Raw genomic sequence first — 11,558 nt, 5'->3', positions numbered from 1 at the left:
AGTTTGGCCCTTATTTTGGACTATAAGGTCCATGGCCGGATTATACGAAGGGTGACAGGGGCCACCCACACATTAGGGCCCCCCACACACTGCTATCTAAAATGGTGCAGTGTGCACTCTACCTTGTCCTCAGTGGCTCAGCTGCTCCTTAACAGCAGCCACTGAGGAGCTACTTCATATACAGTCTCGCGGTATAGTGAAGTTCTGCTAGACAGTGACGCAAAACAACCCGGCGTGCTCTCCCTGCCACTGCTTTGATCGCCTCACACTCATCACACGTTCTGCTGCTTCTTCCCCCTAATTCTCCTGCACCTGTCCTTCTGCTGCTGCTGTAGTGGCCTTGTTGCCTCTGCAGGACACACGGAAGGGCACATCTGCTGTAACCATGGGGACCACACTTTGCATCCACATCACACACTGGGAGGGCGGGCTGTTTGGCAGCAATTGTATTAGTGGGACCCTCACAACTTTGTTTCCCCTGGGCCACCACAAGGCTTAATCCAGCCTGATAAGGTCTGATTCACAGTCAGCACTCCAATTTATCCCAAAGGAGTTTAATGGACTTGAGGTCAATACTGCACAAATTAGTAAAATTCTTCCATACCAAACTAGACAAACAATGTGTTGATTGACCTCCCTTTTGGCATTCACTGGTGAATTTTCATGCCAAAACAGGAAATGGCTTTCAGAAAATTGTTACCACAATTTTGGAAACACACAGTTTGCTAGAATTTCATAATATGTTTCTGTAGCATTAAGATTTCCTTTACTGTAAGTAAGGGACCCAGGCCAGACTATAAAAAAGTGTTCTCCTGGCATCAGTCAAACCAGAATTTGTCTGTCATAAACACAAAAAAAGCAATAGAACAGCGCTAAGCACAACTGAGTATTGCAATAATCAGAACAAAAGTTCTGTCAATTATCAATTACATTATAAGGTAAGTTAAAGAGTGTGGGTAACATCTATATTCACCACTATGCAAAGTGATCTGGATATGCCTTGGTTAGAATAAAATAGAACTTTTATAAATTTGTCTGCAAATTGAAAAGTGGTGGTAAATTAACATAAAATCAATGCATTATTGGTAATATGGAACACAAATGCTCAAGTCAATACTAGTCCATATGCAGATTAATATTCTCAAAAATAGACATCTGGAATAGTACCTAGCAAGATGAGAAGTAATATTAGCATCTCTTTTACCAACTTGTAGAGATGCTTAAAACATCCATCTTGTGGAATTAGCAAATAAGTCTTTGCAGAGATTGATGGTAGATGGTGAGCATTGATGTTAATAAATAAGTCCAAAATGCTGGTTCATAAAAACAGTTGAAAATTCCAAATTGTCCAGAGAGTCCAGATGGGGTAGTCGTTTAACGTGTTTTGTAGTGGAAGGCACCCACAACGTCCTCAGATGCATGTAGCTGTACCCCATGGTGGATAGTCCTCATATAACTAATGTCAGGTACAAACACAAAGCAGCTTTGGTAAATGCAAATTATTTAATCAACCAAGCCACATTTAGAAATATGTGTAGTCTATTCATATAATAAAGTTGTAATGGTTGTGTCTGCACATAGAAATATTTTTAAAGAAATAAAGAAAAACAACTAAGAAAGCGCTGACACACTATACAATATTAAAATACACTCACTTTTTATTAAAATATGTAAAATACATAAGGACTGTTCCTAGACTACCTTTAAACACTATATTACTATAGTATTCTGATCAATCCCTAACAGTAAATAGACAAATGAGTTCCCTATAATCACAACACTATAAGTTTTGGCCAAAACTAAATGTAATAAATTTATACAGCAGAATTAGTGCACTTAATACAGCCAGATGTTTGAATGGCAGCAAAATATAATAAGTAACTTTGTAGTAGTAACTGTTGCAGTATTTGTTTCATATAGCACAAATGGTTACAAGTCCACACAGTTATTTCCAAGTATTGTAACAAGAGTTCCAGTTGTTAAGTATTAGTTTGCCAAGCAAATTTGGAACTTTTATGCATGCAGAGTTGAAATGAATTTCAGAGTTATAATTGTTAAACTCTATTAGACATGGCCATGCTTTAAATATCTGATTGTTTTTACCGCGACCGTCCTCTAGTAAATGGGTTCCTGTCCACTCCCGGCTCTGGTGCTCCACGACCTTTTATCAAGCCCTATCCGGAGTAAAGACGGTCCCAAAGGCAATAGAGGGTAGCGATCCAGCGGTACACAGAGGGAACCTCGGTGCGGGTCTCAGGTCACAGTCCGTATGAGACGCGTTTCCCCACCTTAAAGCAATTCAGCATCGGTGGCTTCATCAGTCACTAGAGATGAGCGGTTCCGATTCCCCGGAATCCAAACAGCTCAGAACATAGCCCGGCTCAGGATCCCAGAAGAGGCCAAACATCATAATCCCACGGCGGATTCTCGTGAGACTTCGAGTCTATAAAGACTCAGTATCCCGCGGCTCGGCGCCATTTACATACATGCTTCAATGCTGTGCAGAGCTCTGCTGTTGTGCATTGTCAGTCTGTCCTTTTAAGGGCAGGCTGTCAGAGTGTCCATCAGAGGCTGTCAGAGTGTCCATCAGGGTCTGTCAGTCAGAGTGTCCATCGGGGCTGTCAGAGGGTTCATCAGGGGCTGTCAGCCAGAGTGTCCATCAGGGCTGTCAGACAGAGTGTCCATCAGGGGCTGTCAGTCATTGTGTCCAGCACAGCTAGTGTTTTTTTTTGTGCTGTCACTGTCCATCTAAGGGGCTGTGGTGCTGTCAGCCAGAGTGTCCCCTAAGTCCATCACAGTGGTACTGCAGCGAATAACCAGGCCCCACCTTCTGCGTGTGTGAAAGTGGTCCACGCTGTGCGGGACAAGCTGCATCCCCAAAAAAATAAAACAAATGAAAATAATTTGTTTGCTCTTTACATTGTTTGTTGTGTGCATTGCACTCCAGTACACCATATTTATATAGTACCGTTTCTGAAAGTGATCTGACTCCACGCAGTGTGGGACAATGTGAGTCCCCCCAAAAATAAAATAAAATTGTTTGTTGTGTGCACTGCACCCCAGTACACCATAGTTATATAGTACCGTGTGTGAAAATGGCCTGACTCCACACAGTGTGTCCCCCCAAAAATAAAACAAATAAAAATAACTTGTTTGCTCTTCTTTACAATGTTTGTTGTGTGCACTGCACCCCAGTCAGTAGCGGCTCTTGCCACGGGCAAGCAGGACTTTTGCCCGGGGCGCCGCTGTCCCGGGGCCGCTGCCGCCGTGGCAAGAGTAGCTACTAACTTGGATGGCAGCGGCGGCGGTTTTGAAAAGGTCCTCTCCGCGAAGGGAATCTAGACGCGCAGTGAGTTAGCGTATAGTTTCCCTTTGCGGAGAGGACCTTTCTGTGCAGCGATATGGGAGAGACGTCATGTTATTGTTATGTAATGTTATTGAGGTTAATCATACTCTAGGGATAACAAACTGCAAAAATGGGATTTTTTTACATTTTTTGAAGAAAAAAAATACAATTACAAATACAAATCCAAAGCCTGTCACGGCTGTTTGGCAAATCCAAAGCCTGTCATTGCTGTTTGACAAATCCAAAGCCTGTCATTGCTTTTTGGCAAATCCAAAGCCTGTCATTGCTGTTTGGCAAATCCAAATCCCGCTGACGAATCCAAATCATCGGATCCGGCGCACATCTCTAGTTTTTTTTTTTTAAATATCCTTATTAAGAGTTTTTTCAGAACAATAAAAGAAAAAGGGGGTCATACAAAACACAAGAACCATGTCACAAATGCATGTGGGTCTGGACAATATAGGGAAGTTTCCATTACAAAAAGAAAAGATAACACATACTCATAGGTCATCAGCAGCACAGTGGTAGCATGGGAATCCCAGTACGCAGACCAGAAAGACAAAAGGTAACAGGAACATCTGGTCCATGAGGCAGATATAACATGCTTTACATACAATCAAATATTACATGTATAGAAACAGTGAAACAAATACAAAGGAGACAAAAACAAGGATATGAGAAGTAGGATAGGGTGGGGGAGGGGAAGAATGTAGGAAAGAGAATAGTACCTAGTGAGCGGCGTTAGCAAAAGAGGCATGTTGGATAAAGGTGTAAGGTATGCGCAAATAGGAGAAGGTCAATATGTATATAAGACCTAACTAGGGAGGCAAAGTCTCCTGTAGGATTCCAAACTAAGAGAATCAAACAGTTGGAAAATATGTTGTTGTTGTGTAGGGCTCAGTGACTCAATGTTGGGGCTCCATTTCTTATAAAATAGGAGATCGTTATGTTCTTTGTCAGGAAGGGTAGACTGATGTTCCAAATATAATGAGGTAGCTAGTAAAGAATGAAGGTTCTCAAGTCTAGGGGCGGTTTGGAGAATCCAATGGTTAAGTATAAGTTTTTTCCCCAGGGTCAGTGAAACATACAGAAAGGGGATGAGAGGTACCTGGGACTGGGGCAAAGTCCATCTGGAGGTGCGTAGGCCTAAAATAGCAGCTGGGTCCATGGTGAGATGTACGTGGAAGGTGGAAGCATGATACCATAACATTTTGTGCCAGAACTTATGGACATTAGGGCAGTGCCAAAAGTTATGCATTAGGAGAGCATTAGGTGCTTTACATTTAGGACAGTGCCCAGTCTCAGTGGGAACCATGTGTTTCCTCTGGCCTGGGGTAACATATGTGTGGTGTAAAATCTAATATAAATTTCCTGAAGTTGTGACGAATGCAGGGCTTTGAGAATGTGCGGTAAGGAGGAAAGAAAGTCTTTCGAGATTGGGGCCCAGGCCCAATCAGAGGACCACTTATATATTACCGAATGCAAGAGGACGTCAGGTTTACTTGGCAACAGGTCCCAATACAGCCATTGGGTTTTGTAGGAAAAAAATTTCAACCTCAGTAAAAGAGACAATAAAGGGTTACTGCTCTGCTCATGCATGGGAGAAATGGGAAGAGACTGCACATAGTGATGCATTTGAAGATACATATAGAAATCAGACGAGGGTACACCATGTCTATCTATCCCTTAAATCCTGAAATGACAGCAAAATCCCCCCAGGGTCAAAGACATCCCTAATATTAGAAATCCCCTTTTCTTTCCATTGGAAGTACTTCCCATTATCAAGAGGTGGAGTAAAACAAGGATTACCAGATAAAGGGATAAACTGAGAATATTCAGGGTTTCTACCAACAGCCTTGCAAATATCCCACCATGATATATTAGAGTCCCAGAAGAGAACATTAGAACAGATGGGAGGGGGGAGCGAGGATCTAAGGGAATGGAGTAAAGCTCTGAGATCATAGGGATGCACCAAGGCTTGTTCTAGTTAACATAGTAGCAGGCAGTCAGTAGCCAACCAATGTATCGGAAGGACACAGCCCTAAAGAAAGCTAAAAGATCAGGGAGAGCTAAACCGCACGTCCCTGTTGCGCAGTAGCTTAAGTTTGACTAGGGAAATACTAGGCTTTTTATTATTCCACAGGAATTTAGTAAAGAGACTATCACAGAGCATCAGCTCAGACCTTGAAGGTTTCAGAGGCAACATTTGGAGGAGATATGAGATCTTGGGGAAGACAATACTTTTCAAAACTGCAACCCAACCTAACAAGGAGAGGGGGAGCGAGGACCAAATCGTAAGAAGCTTGGTGATAGTAGACAGGACCAGGGAATATATTAAGCAGCATATAAATCAGACAATTGAACTGGGATATACCCTCCCAAATATTTTAATTTAGTAGTATTCAGTTGGAATTGAGAAAGAGCGGGGGAGGAAGAGGGCAAGAAAACAGCTGGAGTAAGTGGGAAGAGCTCAGACTTAGATGCATACAGTACATTCGATAGCCCGCAAAAGAACCAAAATTTTAAATTTCTTCCATTATGATTGGGATGGAAACCTCAGCATGTCCTCCAAGAAGAGACTAACTTTAAACTCATTATCCCATACCTTAATCGCTGAGTATGCAGTACGGTGACATGCATGTGCAATGGCTAGAGGTTCGATGGCTATGGTGAACGATAAGGGTGATAATGGGCACCCTTGCCTGGTTCCCCTCTGTAGGAGAATGGGGTCATAGAGATAACTATTACATATAATGCGAGCATAGGTGTGTGCAGCACATTTTATTAGGGGGTGCACGATTGGAGGGGCATGTCTAGCACCACCTATATAGCGTGACTAATATCGCCTATCGGGTGTGCTTAGCACCGCATATTGGGGGTAATTTCAAGTTGATCGCAGCAGGAACTTTTTTAGCAGTTGGGCAAAACCATGTGCACTGCAGGGGGGACAGATGTAACATGTGCAGAGAGAGTTAGATCTGGGTGGGGTGTGTTCAATCTGCAATCTAAATTGCAGTGTAAAATAAAGCAGTCAGTATTTACCCTCCACAGAAACAAAATAACCTACCCAAATCTAACTCTCTCTGCACATGTTATATCTGCCCCCCCTGCAATGCACATGGTTTTGCCCAACTGCTAAAAAATTTCCTGCTGCGATCAACTTGGAATTACCCCCATTGGCACTCAATGCAAACTAAATAATATAGGGAATTTTATTAAAATAGACTCTTTGCTTTTCGGGGTATGTTACATAGGGGTCATACTGCAGTCCCTATTGACAATAATGGGGACTGCGGTCTGCAGCAGTAGTTAGCCTTTTGCAGGAGATTTCAGTGAAATCTTCTAGCTTAGGTTATTCTTACATAAGCGGTAGTAGATAAAATTATTCAGAAATTGTAGTTTAAGCATAATTTTATGAAACACCTTGACAAATAGGCCCCAGAATACATAAAAAAATAAAAATATTTTTATTTCTCTTAACTTTTGATGTTGAATAAATTCTCTGCAACTACGTAGCTGTGCACTATCTTCTTCTGTGTGAGCTGGCTGGTGGCTGCTGCGCTCAGGCTGCAGTTCCTTAAGTATCCTTGTCTTCTTGTTGTGTAGAAGGTGGAGCCGGGCACACAGGAGGAGGAAGGGAGCCTGGGGCACAGGAGGAGGAAGGAAGCCAGGGACACAGGATGAGGGAGGAAGCCAGGGACACAGGAGTAGGAGGTGGGGAGCCAGGGATACAGGGGGGTGACGAGGGGAGCCAGGGACACAGGAGGGTGATGAGGGAGCCAGGGACACAGGAATAGGAAGTGGGGAGCCAGGGACACAGGAGGGTGATGATGGAGCAAGGTACACAGGAGTAGAAAGTTGGGAGCCAGGGACACAGGAGTGCAATGAGGGGGCCAGGGACACAGGAGTAGGAAGTGGGGAACCAGGGACACAGGATTAGGAAGTTGGGAGCCAGGGACACAGGAGTAAGCGGGCATAGGAGGAGGCGGGGAGCCGGTTCATACAGGTGAATGGGACCCATGGACAGTAGGCGTAGTACTGTAGGCAGAGAGACTGAAGGAGGCTGGGTGATCGGAATTAGTCAATGATCAGAGGTAGAGAGCCGGGGCGGAATCTGCTGAGATGGGGAACTACACATTTGCACTATATTTATCAGCCGGGCACTGCATCTGACAACAGAGTAGAGTATATATGCTGCTGTGGTGCTGAACATGGGACCGTTCCTGGGGACATCTGTCACATCCTGACCCCCGACACAGTCCACCATTGTGCGTGCGGCCAGTAATTAATACTCACATACAGATCCGTTCTCACCGGGCATTGGGCGCAGCGGGTGGGGGAATGAGAAGCAGGCTCAGCGATCACAGGCGTGGCGTGCGGGGGGGGGGGGGTGCAGGACATTAGGGGGCGCCTGTGAGTGCCATGCACCCCCCGTGTGCACACCTATGAATGTGAGAGGCAGAAGAGGAATATAGAGTATGTAGAATTTTAGCCAGCTCCAGTGGGAAGCCAAACTTCTGCAATGTAGTATAGAGGTGATCCTAGCTAACAGAGTCAAACACTTTTTCAGCATCCAGGGACAGCATGTATTGCAGGTCATGACTCCCAGTGAAGCGTAGTCAATTAGCCACTGCTATAACCTTGCGAATATTCCCTGTGGAGTGTCGACCCATGATAAAGCCGTTTGGTTTCGGTGAATGATAGAGGGATGCAGGACCTTTATTCTATCTGCAATAATTTTTGTGAACAGCTTGTAATCCACGTTAAGTAGAGATCTAGGACTCAGGAAGGTGAGGGTCCTTACCAGGTTTAGGGATGAGATGAATCAGGGCATCAGTAAAATAATGTGGTACAGTATGAGACTTTATAAAGGTATTAAAAACCATGGTCAGGGAGTCTATCAGTTTAGCCGACAAAGTATTTTAATATTCCCCTGAAAAGCCATCAGGACCCGGGGGCCTTCAATGTTTTAAGATGCGTTATAGCTTTCTATACATCCGTTTTAGTGATAGGGGGAACATATAGTGGCCAATAGATCAGGAGGGACCACAGGGAGGGGGAATGATTCCCAAAAGAAAGCTTTAGTCAGGTCATTGATTGGAGGTTGGATGTAAATATCAGAATAAAATTTTGAAGGAATCTAAGCCATATCACTAGATTTCATTGCAAGGGAGTCATCAGTGAGTCTCAATGCGTGGATCAGAGAATCTGGAGCAGACCCCCTCAGGAAATTGGAGAGGAGATGACCCGTTTTATTTCCAAATCGATAAAACCAGTGGTTTTTATGAAACATGTGTCTATCCCCCAGAGCTGCCAGTACAGCATTAAATTGAGATGTAGCCACAAAATATTTTTTTTTAAAGGGGGGAGGGGTACTGTTTAAAATTCTGGTAGACCTCAGTCAGTTTTTCTTGAGAGCGTTTAAATTCTGACAGGAAGAATTTATTTCTAGAAGCCACATATTCAATGAGCCTACTGCGGATTACTGCTTTAGAAGCCTGCCAAAATGTCAAAGGGTCACTAAGGGCCATAAGTTCATTATCCAGTCTGAACTCCCAAAACACCTCCAGTTTATTACGGAACTTCAAGGAGGAAGAAAAAGCAGCGGGGAAGCGCCAACATTTAATTGAACCAAAGTCTGCAGACATAGTGATAGTCATCCAAACTAAGGAGTGGTCCGATAGGGACATGGGTTCTATACAGGATTCCATAGCGTTGGGGATTAAGGCATCCGATATCAAAAGGAAGTCAATTCTGGACTTGGTGTTATGTGCAGCTGATAAACAGGTGTACTCCCTATCTGTGGGGTGGAAAAATCTCCACACATCAGTGACTTTGAGCTGTTGTGCTAAAAGGGGATACCAAGCTTAGGGGAAGAGTGTGCATGAGCAGAGGAGTTAGTGTCCATACATCTGTAGGTAATAATGTTGAAGTTACCTCCAACAAGCATAGGTATAGAGGCAATAATCCAGCAGGGCTGGAGAAATAAACTGTAAAGATGTAGTCAGTCAACACCAGAACCATTTGCAAAATCTTCAGAGAGAAAGGTCTTGGCATCCACTGGATTATTATAGTCTTTAAAGGAGGTGCCATCAAAGATCCCCAGTCTTGCAGGGTATAGATGAGCAAACTTACAACCCACTTGGGCCAATTTAGTACAACGTGGCGAGAATGCTTTTCTGAGCTTTGTAAATTCCTGGATAAAATCTTGAAAAATTAAGATATTAGCATCTTCCCATAACAGGTCTCTCTTGCAGTGGGAGGCGGACCAAATGGATTCCTTATGGAGGATATGGAGGCAACAAAACAGTACTGCCCTCGGCATGGAAGATGAGGAGTCAGAGCTATTTGGGCCAGTTCTGTGTGCCCCTAGGTCAGAGCAGAGATCTGGAATTTCCAGAAGCTCAGGCAAGGTTTGCCGTAGGAAATGGTAGAAAGCCTGTCCCTTAATTGATTCAGGCAGCCCTATGAGCCTGAGATTGATCCGAAGCAATCTATTTTCTAGATCGTCCAGCTTTGACCAAATCTGCACTTCAGATTTCTGCCCTTTTTTTATCAATGAGTGATAAATTTCACTGTGAGTGATTAATTTCACCAGCCAATCAGCACCTACCTGCCATGTTACAGACTGTGTTTGAAAAATGACAATTAGGAGCAGATTGGTTGGTGAAATTTATCACTCACAGTGAAATTTATCACTCATTGATAAATAAGGGCAATAGCGGACACACCAGAAAGGTCAGCAAGCTTCTGGAAGTTTCCTCCCACTGCGTGTTCCACCTAAAGAAATATCTTAGAAAGTTGCGTATACTGGGTTTTTATGTCAAGAATTGCTTGTTTTATTGCAGCAGCATGAGACTTGTGCTTGTTTCAAAAATAAAGGCTGTACTGTCTCCTTCACTGCTTTAACTATGTCTGCGTAGGACATAGAACCAGCCCCTGCTTTCACAGCCAGTGTGTCAGAGGGGAGGCTCAGAAGAGGCTGGTTCCGGACAGGCAGCTTGAGAGCCCCCCGCCGGAGCTCCGGTGTCCAGGAGTGCATCACGGCCATCTTGGAAGTGGTGCCGCACGCAGAGTCCTGCTTGGTGTGGGAGTGTTTGCCCTGCATATTCGAAGCCAAAAACCTCTCCATACAGGGGAGGCTGGTATTGGAGACACAGGGGAAGCAGATGGGATACTTTCTGGATGCCCAGCATGGCTATAAGCGAGGTATGTGTTGGGAGGCACCGGAGCTACAGGAACAAGCAGCTACTCCATGCGGAACTGGCTATCTTAGTGACCTAGAAAAAAAATTATGGTATGTATTATCTTGATTATACATCAGGGAGTGGAGCAATAAAGAAAAAAACAGACGCTTGACATTTAGGGCGTGCAGTGTGCAGGCTTCTCAAACCATTAATGACTATATGTATATAAATATCATTTTATGGGAACAAATATACTTCTAGAAACTGTTTATGAACTATGGAGGCATAAAATTTAGGGGTGGAATTTGCACAGGGTCCTCAAGTCCAAAATAACTATATGTATATAAATATATAGAAACAATATATACATATATTGTACACCCCGAACACAAGACATTTTGTGATCAATGTCGACAATATAAAATATATATCACGATATTAGATGCCACGCCTGTCTTTGTAAAATTAGTTCCGTTGAGCAATAACAGACATCAACGCAAGCAAAGCTGAGGACAATCACTGGTATAGAATATAAAAAGACATCAATAATTCATATATACATCATTAGAGATGAGCAGGTTCAGTTCCCAGAGAACTGAACCCCCCCCCCCCCCCGAACTTCATGCTCCGAGCATGGATCCGAGTCCGGCACGGGACTTCCCGCCAGACTCAGAAACCAGAAAAAGGCAAAACGTCATCATCCCGCTATCGGAATCTCACAGGTTTTGGATTCCATATAAACATCCATTCGTCGCCGCCATTTTCACTCCAGACTTGGAGAGTGAGGGAGACAAACCTCTGTCTATCTGTGGGTGGTGGTGTCGGGATGGGTTAGTGTGGGCTCTGTAGGGGTGCTGCTGCATTCACTGTGTATATTTACTGTGTACCTGTGCTGTGTTAGGGGTGCTGTCCTGGCTGGTTTTTCATGTGCTGTTACGGGTGCTGCAGCTGTTCATGGGTGTTGCTGTCCTGGCTGTCACTGTGTTGTAAAGGTGGCATGGGCATGGCCCTCTTGTGTGCTGTAA

Source organism: Pseudophryne corroboree, chromosome 4, assembly GCF_028390025.1.
Source record: "Pseudophryne corroboree isolate aPseCor3 chromosome 4, aPseCor3.hap2, whole genome shotgun sequence".
In the NCBI taxonomy this organism is placed as follows: domain Eukaryota; kingdom Metazoa; phylum Chordata; class Amphibia; order Anura; family Myobatrachidae; genus Pseudophryne; species Pseudophryne corroboree.
Note: the sequence above shows the minus strand (reverse complement) of the source record.